At 43.4% G+C, this 14465-nt stretch overlaps 1 pseudogene; it reads left to right on the forward strand.

Moving 5' to 3' along the window:
• Positions 1 to 8184: 8184 nt before the first annotated feature.
• Positions 8185 to 8302, forward strand: LOC141233430 (U2 spliceosomal RNA; annotated as a pseudogene).
• Positions 8303 to 14465: the final 6163 nt, after the last annotated feature.

The following is a 14465-nucleotide window of genomic DNA, read 5'->3' on the forward strand; positions in this document are numbered from 1 at the left end:
TCTAAAAACTCAATCCTAAGACCCAGGTGTGTGTCCTAATGGTCCATAAATAGGATTTAGGAGATTATGTCACTGAGCTACACAGGACAACCTGTAAAACCTGACGTGGAGCACAACACGGGGCAGCAGACCGAAGTGAAGGAAGCAGAGCTCGGATACCCAAGACAGGTGTATAATACTTAATTTCACATGACCAATTTGCATATGACAGCCGGCACATAAAAAGTTTAGTCTTTTAAGGTAGAAACATTTTTGCCAGATATATACCGTGAATGTCAATGCAGGAATTTGGCATGCCTGAAGGACCTGACAGGTTCACTTTACGGGGACCCTCTTCGGTTCGTTTGAAGGGTCCCTTGACAATAAGCTGATCACAGCTGTAGTCGGGTGGACGCAGCAACGAGGACTAAGTTGCAGGAATCATTTTCTTACCATTCCCATTAGAATCAATACTGTCCTAAGTCCTACAGAGCGAGGGGTACAACGTGTCCGATAATAATTGAGGGTCAAATCAGAAATCTCAAGGGTAAACGAGACTGATTTATATTTGTATTCCAGTTTATAGAAGAATTTCACACCCTGGCCAGAGATATCATGGGACGGCCCACCCGCGCTTACTTCACCATGGTACACCTCGACTGCGATGACTTAAAGCAAGGCCTGGCTGACAAAGCAAAAAGTTTTGCAAATATATTACTAGATAGACTGGTGACAAATCACAGATTGGAGAATGAAGAGTGAGTAAAATCCTGGATTCAAGGAGGTTTCACAATAGAAAAAAATAATCTGTAATGGGCCTCTACCTGCCATGTGCCGTTCAGGGGCCCTTGGGGTCGAGGTCAAGTGTTACTTCTGCTATGATTTCATACAGTGAGTTATAGATGCTGATGCTACAGTAAAAGTTAAGAATCTCACATTACTTTACTTATGATACCATAAAATATCATCACATTCCAGTATATAATATACAGGTGCATCTCACTAAATTAGAATATCATCAAAAAGTTAATTTTTTTCATTTCTTCAGTACAAAAATTTAAATTCATATATCATATAGAGTCATTACAAACAGAGTGATATATTTCAAGTGTTTATTTCTGTTAATGTTGTTGATTATGGCTTACAGCCAATGGAAACACAAAAGTCATTATCTCAGTAAATTAAAATAATTAACAAATACACCTGCAAAGGCTTCCTAAGCTTTTAAAAAGGTCCCTTAGTCTGTTTCAGTAGGCTCCACAATCATTGGGAAGACTGCTGACTTGACAGATGTCCAGAAGGCAGTCATTGACACACTCCACAAGGTCCCAGAGTTCCAATTTTCATTTGGAAATCAAGGTCCCAGAGTCTGGAGGAAGAGTGGAGAGGCCACAATCCAAGCTGCTTGAGGTCTAGTGTGAAGTTTCCACAATCGGTGATGGTTTGGGGAGCCATGTCATCTGCTGGTGTAGGTCCACTGTGTTTTATCAAGACCAAAGTCAGCGCAGCCGTCTACCAGGAAATTTTACAGCACTTCATGCTTTCCTCTGCTGACAAGCTTTTGGAGATGGAAATGTCATTCTCCAGCAGGACTTGGCCCCTGTCCACACTGCCAAAAGTACCAATACCTGGTTTACACACAACAGTATCACTGTGCTTGATTGGCAGAAAACTGGCCTGACCTTAACCCCATAGAGAATCTATTATAGAGAATCTATAGGGTATTGTCAAGAGGAAGATGAGAGACATCAGACCCAACAATGCAGACGAGCTGAAGGCTGCTATCAAAGCAACCTGGGCTTCCATAACACCTCAGCAGGGCCACAGGCTGATCGCCTCCATGCCACATTGCCGCATTGATGCAGTAATTGATGCAAAAGCATCCCAGACCAAGTATTGAGTGCATTTACTGAACAGACATTTCAGTAGGCCAACATTTCAGATTTTAAAAACATTTTTCAATCTGTTGTTATAAAGTATTCTAATTTACTGAGATAATGACTGTTGTGTTTTCATCGGCTGTAAGCCATAATCATCAACATTAAAAGAAATAAACACTTGAAATAGATCCCTCTGTGTGTAATGACTCTATATAATATATGAGTTTCAATTTTTGTACTGAAAACTGAAATAAAGTAACTTTTTGATGATATTCTAATTTAGTGAGATGCACCTGTATGTAATAATCTTTGCTTCGCTTAGGATCTTCATGGAATTTGAGAAAATCAAGGAACAAGCGTTAAAGACTCCTGAAACTAATGAAGATGTAATAGAGGAGATTGCGCTTGTGGAGCAGGCGAAGAATAAAAGCCTGGTAGAGCTAAAGTCCCGAATTGCTGTACTTACGTCCCTGGGTATAATTAGTGTAAAACATAATATATAGGATTATTCCGATATTTCTTGTGTCCTGGTTAATATGTATTTTTCCATATATAGGCCATGTCATACTAGCTATACTTACCAGTCCCCCTCCAGGTTTCAGTGATCAGATCCCCAACATGATCATGTGATTGCTGCAGCCTATCAGTGACTACAGTGGTAACCTGCTACAGCCAGTGATTGGCTACAGAAATCACATGTCCACATAGAGCAGGAAGAACACAAACTGATGGAGGGAACTGTAGTTGTGGAGCATCAGTATAATTTTATAACCTAAGTTTTTGGAAAAAATATAATTGGTGCAACCCCTGTGATTGTAGATGCTAGATACATTAATACAGAGTGAGTTTCATTTTTTTAATTTTAGGAGTGTCAGCGGAGGATGAGTTATCTTCTAGATGTTCATTTATTTGTACCTGAAGATATCATCCTGAACTCAACAGTGTTACTGTGGCCAAAAAATATCAACCCAGTGTTTGATGAAAATGTCCAGGTATGTGGGCTCATTTCTGAAAATGGGGTCTCGGGTGCCAGCCCCAATGAAGCAGCAGCCCCCTGCAGTGTCCAGGTAATTAAACGGGGCGCTCTGGGAGCGTTTTTTGATAACTGTTCCTTTCTAAAAGCTGATTGAAAACGGCAAGTGTAAAGGAGAGGGCGAGCTGCTGGGAAAAGAGAGACACTTATGCTGGAACTGGAGAAACTTTTGCGTCGGATGGAAGAATTTGCAGAGTACTCTGAGCTGGATATGATGCAGCAGGTATGATAGTCACAGGCTGTGTTATAGTTTTCCCTCTTCTTATTTTCATTACTTTAAGACTCTTTTCATATTTGTACAGATCCTTTTTACCCAAAACGCATCATGGTTGTCGTGAACGATAATTTTTTTGTGCAATACAAAAGATCATTTCACCCGACGATCAAGTGTTTGGCCATTCGTCGGTGATTGGCAGCCTATTTATACTGCACAATTATCCTTAAACGAGCGTTCCTGGGAAGTAGTTATAAAATGCTCCCTAACTCCGGTTTGGAGTTGCATTAGGCTTTTTTTATGTTGTTTCTTTTGGGGGGGTTCTATCCCTTTTTAAAGGCAAGAATCAAGAATATTGAGACTACAGCCAATAGTGTAACCTGAAGCTTCAATGCAAAATCTCCATTAGGGCCCCCAACTATTGCAGGTCTTTAATAGTAGTGATCTTCTCATATGAGTCAAAGAGACCTTTTGAGCCCCCCTTAGCTCCAGATGCGACTGCAATCCCTGCACGCACTGTAGTTACGCCCTTGACTGCAGCATTATTTTTGCTATGCAAAAAAAAACTATGAAAAAAACATAAACCCGACTGACCACGATTATCAGCCAGAACAGTCTTTATAGAGGCAGTCCCTAGTGCTTAACCTGAAGTGCAGTCAAACAAAGGCAGGTCAGAGGCAGTCGTCACACCTGAGCACTGGCGTATGAAAGCGTCCACTAGGCCTGAAACGCGTTGCATCCAATAGGCCTGAAACGCATTGCGTCCAATAGGCCTGAAACACGTTGCGTCCAATAGGCCTGAAACGCATTGCGTCCAATAGGCCTGAAACGAGTTGTTCCAATAGGCCTGAAACGCGTTGCGTCCAATAGGCCTAAAAATCGTTGCGTCCAATAGGCCTGAAAATCGTTGCGTCCAATAGGCCTGAAATGCATTGCGTCCAATAGTCCTGAAATGCATTGCGTCCAATAGGCCTGAAATGCATTGCGTCCAATAGGCCTGAAATGCGTTGATTCCAATAGGCCTGAAACGCATTGCGTCCAGTAGGCCTGAAACGCGTTGCGTCCAATAGGCCTGAAACGATTTGTGTCCAATAGACCTGAAAGGCCTGAAAGTTACACCTCTGACATCAGCTGTCTATAAAGTGGAGCATATAGGAGTCTGTATTCTGCAAATGAGAAGTAAAGTTCACCGGTGAGAAGTCAGTCTCATACTGTAACTTGTGACTGTCTAACTCATTTTCTTTAACGGAGGCAGTCCGGTTAACCCTTTACTTATCTGTGTTTATTGTGCCTGGTTTCAGTAAGTGACAGATGTGAGGACTGTACAGAAGCGAATAGCAGACGCAGAGGAGGCGGTGGCTTATATTAACAAAGAAGAAGCACTGTATAAATGGGACCTTACAACATACCCTGAGCTGGATTCTTCAAAAGTCAACATCGAACCTTACCAGAAACTTTTTGCACTGATTTACAAATGGCAAAAAACTGAAAAAAAGTATGTGCACCCCATTGGGGAATTCTGAGTTAACTCTTGGCATGCCGTTATTTATTAACACCAGACGTGATCTGAAGTGGAGAGTAAATGGTACATTTAAACAAGCTGATGATCATTCCCAATTATCAGCCCATGTAAATGTGCCTGTAATCACCCGATGAACAAGCAAAACACTAATTCGTTGGGAACGAATCATTTATGGCAGCAAAAATCATCTTTATCTACAGCACTTCGCCCCTTGTAACCTTATAGGGACAAAGTATATCTAATAACCAATCGTTCTGTCCCCATCACTGTTCTTCGGTCCTGGAAATAACCAAGCGCCAAAAGTCTTGCATATATTACAAGGGGATTATGTGTTATTAAAGGGCTGTCCGGCCTTGGGGCACAAGTCTGCAGTCACTCCATGTGACTGCAGTCATGTGAATCCTCACAGCATGTGTACTGTGCGCGTAATAAGGATTCTCCAGCATCGGGAGCACAGGCATGTGACAGCAAGTATGTGATTTGCATATATACGGTCACATCCCAACTAGACATATCCGGCCTTGCTCAATGCAAGCACATTGAGTGGAGCCAGACACGTCTAGTCGGAATGTGGTCTGAAGTATGCAAATCACATACTTGTGGTCACATAACAGCCCGTTCCCGGCACCGGAAAATCCTCGCAGTGCGTGCAATTTGAGAATTTAAAAGTCTGCAGTTACATAGACTGTAGACTTGTACCCCAAGGCCGGACAATCCCTTCTGCAAAATAGGAGATAAATGTATGATCGGTAGGGGTGCTCTAATACTGAGGACAGAGGTTCCAAAGTCTGCTGTGTGAATGGAGTGATCGTGCGCATGCATAGCCAGTGCTCCATTCATGTCTGTGGGAGCAGTCATGCGCATGCATAGCCATCACTCCCATAGATGCACACATGCTTCATTCACAAAGCTGTATCTAGGACCACCGCTTTCAAAACTGCTGGGGGCTGCAGCAGTCAGACTCCCAGTGATCAGACATTTATCAACAACCTTGTGGATAGGTGATTAAACATTATTTATGGGACAACCATAGCCATAGATGTAGAAGAGAAAAAAAGCAGAATAAACAGTAATAGATGAGCTAAAAACATGAAATTTATCAAAATATGTCTTGAAAAATCTCACGCTTCCAGGTGGATCGACGGCGCTTTCCTTGACCTGAACGGAGAAAGCATGGAAGCCGAGGTGGACGAATTCCTCCGAGAGGTCTACAAGATGATGAAACTGTTTCAGCAGAAGCAGAAGACGTTAGAAGAGGAGAAGAAAAAGGCGTCTCAACACCGGACACTGTCTGAAGATAAGGATTCGGTGGACGAGGAAAAGAAGGAAAGCCGCATAGTTCTCATGTGTTCTGCCATCACCGAGCAAATCAAGGCTTTTAAGGTAGATGCATCAAATAATGGATATATCAGTAATCTGGGCCCGGTTTGCTGGAGCGCGCTGTTACCTCCCAATCCCAGCCAACTTTAGCACAGTGGTTACTATCGAGACAGCAGCGGTGGTCGGTCTCCTAGGCAACGATCTGTAAACAAAAGAAAAGTCTTAATATCTCAAGAACGGCTGCAAATGTCAAGAAGCAGTAAATTGCAAAAGTGCAGGTTTTTACAATATCTATGAAGATGGGAATAACCCTTTAATTCATTTTTGTAGCCGTAATCCCGGGACACTGATTATGATTGACTCCTTTTCAGGAATATATCCCTCTGGTGAGCATCCTTTGCAACCCATGCCCCTCCTATATATCCATCCTGGCCTCCATGTGTCCAGCCTGCCCCCCTTCATATATCCATTCTGTCCCATATATCTATATATATCTATATCTATATCATATATATATATAACAGTTTTGATTTATATATATCCATCCTAGCCCCCCCATATATGCATCCCACCCCACCCCATATATCTATCCAGGTCCCCACGTGTCCAGCTTGCCCCCCTTCACCTCCATGCGTCCATCCAGGTCCCCACGTGTCCAGCTTGCCCCCCTTCACCTCCATGCGTCCATCCAGGTCCCCACGTGTCCAGCCTGCCCCCCCTTCAGCCCCATGCGTCCATCCAGGTCCCACGTGTCCAGTCTGCCCCCCCTTCAGCCCCATGCGTCCATCCAGGTCCCACGTGTCCAGTCTGCCCCCCCTTCAGCCTCATGCGTCCATCCAGGTTGCCACGTGTCCAGCCTGCCCCGCTTCAGCCCCATGCGTCCATCCAGGTCCCCACGTGTCCAGCCTGCCCCCCCTTCAGCCCCATGCGTCCATCCAGGTTGCCACGTGTCCAGCCTGCCCCCCCTTCAGCCCCATGCATCCATCCAGGTACCCACGTGTCCAGCCTGCCCCCCCTTCAGCCCCATGCATCCATCCAGGTCCCCACATGTCCAGCCTGCCCCCCCTTCAGTCCCATGCATCCATCCATGTCCCCACATGTCCAGCCTGCCCCCCCTTCAGCTCCATGCGTCCATCCATGTCCCCACATGTCCAGCCTGCCCCCCCTTCAGCCCCATGCGTCCATCCATGTCCCCATGTGTCCAGCCTGACCCCCCTTCAGCCCCATGCGTCCATCCATGCATCCTGGGTAGGTGTTTATGCCCCTGCATCCATCCATCCTGGGTAGGTGTAAATGCCCCTCCAGCCATCCATCCTGGGTAGATGTATATGCTTTTCCATTCATCCATCCATCCTGGGTAGGTGTATATGCCCCTCCATCCATCCATCCATCCAATCTATCTATCTTTCTATCCCTTCCTTTCTGAGATAAGCTGCAATAATGCATTTGTCCTTTGCTACACCTTTGCACATACGCCATATACCTAATCAGTGGCCTTGTTATCAGCTGCTACTCTTTTAATTCAACTGTCCCATCAGTTGGGTGTTGCTGAGTACCACGCATTTAAAAAAAATGTGGGGCCGTTGCGATTTCTTTAGTGAAATGCTGGCTCCCTCTGAAAGAGCACTGACTTCTTTAATTTTCTATCTATGGATGAAAAAAAGATAAAAAAAAGTTTGGTCCGAGATGTTGTTTTAAAGTGCTACCTATGTCTGTCAATCAGAGCATCCTATTGGTTTTCACCCAGGCAGATAGATTGCTTGCAATAGATGTAATGAGTGAATGGAACAATGGAATAATGCAAGAGAATGGGACAATGGAACAATGGAATAATGCTAGAATGGAAGAATGGAACATCATTGCACATGTCATAATGGGCTCCTAGCCTTTATCTGGCTGTGCTTCGGCAGTCAGCTACAGTCTGCAGGGAGCCTGCAGACTAGGAAGAAGGTGGACCGCCGCTTGTTTGTTCACTAATTAGTTATCCTCTCCCCATCCCCTTGTCTGCAGGTACATGGGACATTGGGGGGGAGGGGAGAATGTTTGAAAATAGGCAGACTCATGCAGATTAAAAATGCATGCGTGGGCTGCAGCTGCAACAAGCAGTAAAGTTGTGGGTTTTAAGATGTCTATTGATGAACAACATGTCCTCCTAAGGGGAGTCTTTGTCCCTATCCCTACAATGGGTGCATTCTTGAAGCCAGGGTGCAGTCATAGGCCAAAACCAATTCAGGTTATCGCTTCTCGGCCTTTTGGCTAACATCAAGTGTAGTATCTGTTCTCATTTAGTATGTGTGCTTAGCTTTTACCAATATATTGCATTGCAATGTTATCTATCTATCTATCTATCTATCTTCCCGGCTGCTTGTTTTCCCTCTATCCACACCCTCCTCTTCTTTGATTGACAGCTCTGGCTTCATAGAACCAGAGAAGGAAGGAGACAGAGGTAAAACAAGCAGGTGGGAAGGTGTATATAAAGGATTGGCCCACGCCGTGATCCACGGAGCGCTTGTACTTGGTTTCAACAGTCATTCTGTGCTGACAGTCCCTTTAAAATCAGTGTTTCCCAAACTCCAGTCCTCACGGCCCCCCACAGGTCATGTCTTCAGGATTTCCATAGTATTGCACAGGTGAGAGAATTCCGGATTCCTTGATGATACTTTCATCACATGTGTAATACTGAGGAAATCCTGAAAACCTGACCTGTTGGGTGCCATGAGGACTGGAGTTTGGGAAACACTGCTTTAAATGGAGCGGTGCTGCAGTTTTATTATTCAGCAATTAGCAGGATCCCCCAACAATTTCTTAAGCAATGAGAAAATGCAGTCCCTAATGATGTCCTCTGACAATAAGCGGATGACGGACAGCAGATGCATTGGGTTCTGCATTTCTTGGAGAATGGGATGGGGCAGCTTCTGTCTTCTCAGTGATACAATCAGGAAGGAGATGCAGCGTGAGACAATCCCTGTCTACATCTTTGATCTGATCATCAATACAGAGGGCTGATTGGTGAAGACAGAGGGAAAGGCTAATAAAATTATTAAAAAAAACTTCGTTTTTCGGCTGCCACTTCCTCTGGGGTCAGTATGCCAACCTCATTGACTTCATAGCACTTGCCAGAGTGGGCAGACACGATTTATTGCCTTTACACACGTCACCTCCACACAGGGCGATGCTGCTACGACGCCTCTGTAGTGATCAAACATTGAGTCAAACAGCAGGGCTTTAAGAGGGCTGCCCTTTTCAATCTTGGGACTAAAACACAAAAATAAGACATCCTGTTAAAGGGGATAAAGGTAAGTAAACTGCGTTCAGTCCAGAGTGATGAATTCCAAAAGACAAAGTTTATTCCGCCATCACATAACGTTTCGACCTGTTATAGGTCTTTATCAAGTATATACAAAGACATAGAGGGATACTGATCCCCTTTAAGGAAAATCAGTGGCCAGAACCCTTTAAATTCCCCTTAAATGGTCCAAAACTGAAACTGTGGGAACAATATAATCCACTTAGGGTTCAAACTTACAGTCAAGGGTTTGATAAAATTATCTACACCCTTGTGTCTCCAGAAAGCATAGCGTACGTTCACGTGCTGAAAATGCCGACCAGTGCTGGAGTGAGCAGAGGTCCGCAGCTTGTGACACTCCTGCTGTAGTGAAACTACAGATCCCAGCAGACTGACGGTCTCTCATCAAGTTATGCTGGGAGCCGCAGTTTCACAAATAGTGCTAGAGGATCCATGTCAGAAATATGAGGCTGCCACTAGGGTTTCTCCCACAAATATGTAATCGGACGTGGAGCAGATCTGCACGTGGATGAGCCATATTCTCTATCTGTGAACATACTACTCCTTCACTCAGATTCTAAGTGGTTCTGCAGCGCATCTGTGCAAAGCAAGCTGTCAATCAAAATCCGGGCCGGGTTTACAGCCGTCACCCCTGATATAGCGAGAGGTGCTGTGATCCAAGACTGTAGCCGCTCCGTGCACAACGATGAGTGAAGGCCGGCGGCTGCAGGGAGGAAAGAAGTTAATTTTCTCCCGGTACCTACACTATCAATAAGGCGGCCGGGCAGCATTGTAACAATATTTATCTGCAGATTAACCCTATACCTGCAGGTACATAGCATTTTCCAAGGTGACAGGTTCCCTTTAATAAAGAGAAGATGGATAGAGCCGCATTAGTCCGTACTCACGGTGGAAGCCTCCTGACAACTTCTTGAAGAACACTTTCCACATTTGTTCCAAGCTTCCCCGACATCTAATAGAAATAAACAGAGAAATGAATTTCTTAATACAGTTTAGAACTCGGCTACAACGAATCAGAAGAAATGAAACCTGTTTGAAGCTGACAAGCAATCAAGCCCCTCCGTAAGCCACACAGAACATGGCTACTTATGTCATCTGCAGGTGATTAAAGGAACCTGTCATGCTGAAATGGTATAAGATCTGTAGGGGATGTTGTAGAGCAGAGAAGTTGATCAGACTGATAGACATATCTGTGGGAAGAGAGTCAGCAAAACTGGCATTTTATGCAGTGAAAAGTCCTGCCGTATGTACACTAGTCCAGTGGGCGGTCCTACTAAGTGATTGACAGTTCCCTGTATGACCATGCAGGCAAAGATAGCTGTCAATCACTAGTAGGACCGCCCACTGGACTCATCTGTACAAACAGCAGGATTCCACTGAATAAATTGATACAGGAAAAACATCTATCTTTGTACCGTATTAGCCAGTAGATAGAAGAGTATTTAGATTTGAGAGTCCTCAGTGGTTGATACCATCTTTTCCGTTAGCCATTAAAAGGTAACAAATTGCAGGCTTTCCAGACTACTCAGGTCTCAGGTCTGCCTGATGAAGAAGCCTGAGTCGTCTGGAAAGCTTGCAATTTGTTACCATCTTTTCCGTTAGCCATTAAAGGTATCAACCACTGAAGACTCTCAAATCTAATGAATAAATTACAATTTATACTGAATCTTCTCCCACAAACCTATATATCGTTCTGCTCAGTTTCTCATAGATAAAACCTGTACATCTGAATGGGGCTTTAATGTTGTTATTACAATCATGTAACCGCAGATCACAAAATCTTTCATATGATCATTTTTTTAACACCTAAAACCCCAATGGATATTTATGTTTACTAAAGGATTCCTTCCCCATTCTTTTGGCAGCTCTTCTTTAGGTATGGACACAGACCGGCATCCGGCATAAAGACATCTGGAGACTTTTCCTTTTTCTGTGATATTGGATAATCTTGTTCATTTCTAACGCTTTAAATCTTTCAAATTCTTTCTGAAAAATGTATCATAAAGGGACTTTCTCAGGTCAGTTTTGCTTGTGGTTGTGTTACCATTATTTGTGCCAAATGTATCAAAGTGTTGCACAATGTTTGATAAATGTTTATGTAGCACTTCCATCTATCTTTATTTATTTTACTCACTTATATGGCGCCATTAATTTCACAGCACTTTACAGACATTATCATCACTGCCCCCATCGGGGCTCACAATCTACATTCCCTATCAGTATGTCTTTGGAGTGTGGGAGAAAACCGGAGAACCCGGAGGAAACCCACGCAAACACAGGGAGAACATACAAACTTCTTGCAGATGTCGTCCTTGGTGGGATTTGAACCCAGGATCCCAGTGCTGCAAAACAACAATGCTAACCACTGAGCCACTGTGTATCTTTATCCACTTTTAACGTCACCCGTCGTTCTTAGACCTGTGTGGCTTACCAAGCCCAATTTCTAAAAGTTGCAAGAGTGCTGTAAAATAGGAAGCTGCACATTTTTGCGCAAAAATTATGCGTCACAAAAGTTTTTTGCTTTTTTTTAACACCAAAAATTGATGTCAATTCCTCGCTACATTGCCCCTTTTCCAGCCACATTTTGTAGAAAAAAATAAAAAGACAAGGTACAGACAGCGGAGTTAAATTTACCTACAGGAATGATTTTGATCTGGAGCGCATCGTACCCGGATACAGTCACTAGCGGGAACGTCAAACATCTTCTCAATTTGTTTCTCCACCCTTTCCGGATCTGCATTCTTCAAGTCTATCTAAAAGCAAAAGTATAAATACTAATTATTTATCAAAGCTGGACAACATCTAGAAACCATATAAGAAAACTGGCTTAAAATATAGTGTGAACAAGAGTTTAGGGAGAGATGTACAACTGGCACTGGCCTATAAAAGGGATTGTGTAATCGTACAAAACTAGCAAAAATGGAAAGTGCCTGGAAAACAAGGAACGTGCAATTTACCTCTTAGTAAAAATCCTATGCTTTCTCAAGAACAGAGGAATTTTAATTTCATAATTTTTTAATCAAATAATTTTTATTGAAAAACTCAAACTACAAATATTCCATGTTTCAAATAACATACATGACATAGTAATTCCATAGTAAAAATATGAACAAAGTATCTGAACTTCAATTCCCATAACCCACCCTAAACCCAAATCCCAACACTCCAGAGAGAACCATTTTCAGAGCAGTTCTAGAATAACGGACTATAGCATTCGTAGAAGGGGAAGAAGATAAAAAAGTGACTAACAAAGGGGTAGCAGCGTTTTAATGTTATCATTTACAGCTTGATGCCTGAGCCGGGGAGTGCACGCTGAAAACTGTTGCAGGCTGCTGTAATCACAGGACACAAGCAAACAGCATGGCATTTCCTATCAGCAGGGAGGAAGTAAAGGGCGACAGCAATGAAAGTCTCCTCCTACTCCGCTCCATATTGAAATGAATAGTGTGCATCCTACAAATGAGATGCATACAGCAAACAATTGATTTTCCATACATAGGTTTTGAGTTGACCACTGGATATACACATGTGTATCACTAATTACCAGAACTGGAAATCGAAAAAAAAGACGAGCAAGTTTGGGGTGAATCCAGCCTTCATTACTGCACAACCGCTCAGAGGGATCGGTACTAGGAACAGCAGGAGTGCCGGCGATGTTCACAGATTTACCTGCTGCGGGACTGAAGGAGTCTGATCGTGCTCGGCTCGAAGCTTTTTACCTTGTTTACGACAGGAATAATTGAAAGCTGTGCTTCAAAGGCGAGGAAGAAGTTTGCCACCGTCTATTAGAAAATAGACAAACTTAGGATAGAAACAATATGAACATATACCCTGCTATAAGTAAGTAAAAAGCAATAGGAAATATATATAATATAGGGTACTTAGTAAACATGTTGTTTGATTAAAAAAAAGGCATCCCACCAGCACCAAGGTGTACCCAGTCAGTTATGTGAAGTATATAATAAAATACACTTTAGTACAATATTAGTATCTTGTCCCTTTAAATCTGCAGCTACTTCTGTCACCATGGTAACTGCGTTCATACTCGGCCAATAGGATTGCTCGGTTTGAATTTGAAGAAAAAAAAAAAAAGTTCTATATGGTCAGTTTGTTCCATCTCATCTGAGTGTGAAGACAGACACCTGCGATCAGCGAGATTATAGGTATAACACGTGATATAATATAACGGACGGAGCCACATCCCATCACACGCACTCAGCGACCACAACTGACAGGAATCAGCACATTTATCAGAGGAGAAGTCATTATTCCCCAACACATGATAAGTGACAACTTCTAGATCTGCTGGGAACCCAACTAATCCCTGCTAGTACCTCCCCGGACCACCGCTCCATTCATTCTCTATGCAGGAGAAAGCGGAGTACAGCGCCCCCCATAAGGAATGAACGGACCGGCGGTTGAACATTTGCACTTCGCTCACTTCTATCTATAAGTGCTGTTCTGCTGATTGGGTCATAGCGGCCAAACCCACCGATCTAAGAGTCATCACCTATCCAGAGATCAGTGAGAACTTGTTCCAACTAGACATCCCCTTTAATGGAAGAGATCACATATCTAACAGCCAATCCTATTCATTCCCAATCTTCCCTGTGCCCAGTAATGCCCCTGGGTATATCGCCACTATGAGCCAATCACCAAACCCTCTGCTGACTGTTCCCCATGTTTTATAGAGCTTGGAGACGTTTCTACAAGAGAAGATCTCAGCGGCCACCATGGGGATGGGTTACTCTGCCAGCGATGGAGCAGGTAGTATCCACCAGCCTGTGATATTTCACCTTCCTCCATATTCTGCTGTTACATGCGTTTCTTCAGCTTTACCTCTTCCCAACAGAACCAATTGATGTTTTTTCTGTTTTTTCCTTCGCTTTTTCCAAGGGCTATAACTTTTTCATGTCTGTCCACATAGTGTGAGGTCTTGTTATTTTGTAGGATGAGCGGTACTTATAAATCACACCATTCATTTACCACATAGTACTAGAAAACGGGGAAAAAAGTCCAAGTGCAGTAAAAGTGCGAGGAAAAAAAAAGCCTGACCCTGTTTTTCTGGGAAGGGTTTTAACGGCGTACATAGTGTGGTAAAAATGACCTGGTAATAGGATCCTACTCCTCAGTGTGATTACAGCAAGACCAAACTTCTCCAATAGTTTTGGCAAAAGAAAAAAACTTATTTTTGATGGTGTCACCATTTT

The sequence above is a fragment of the Phyllobates terribilis genome, unplaced genomic scaffold (assembly GCF_046119375.1).
Source record: "Phyllobates terribilis strain yellow unplaced genomic scaffold, ASM4611937v1 Scaffold_593__1_contigs__length_1005967, whole genome shotgun sequence".
NCBI classification, from domain to species: domain Eukaryota; kingdom Metazoa; phylum Chordata; class Amphibia; order Anura; family Dendrobatidae; genus Phyllobates; species Phyllobates terribilis.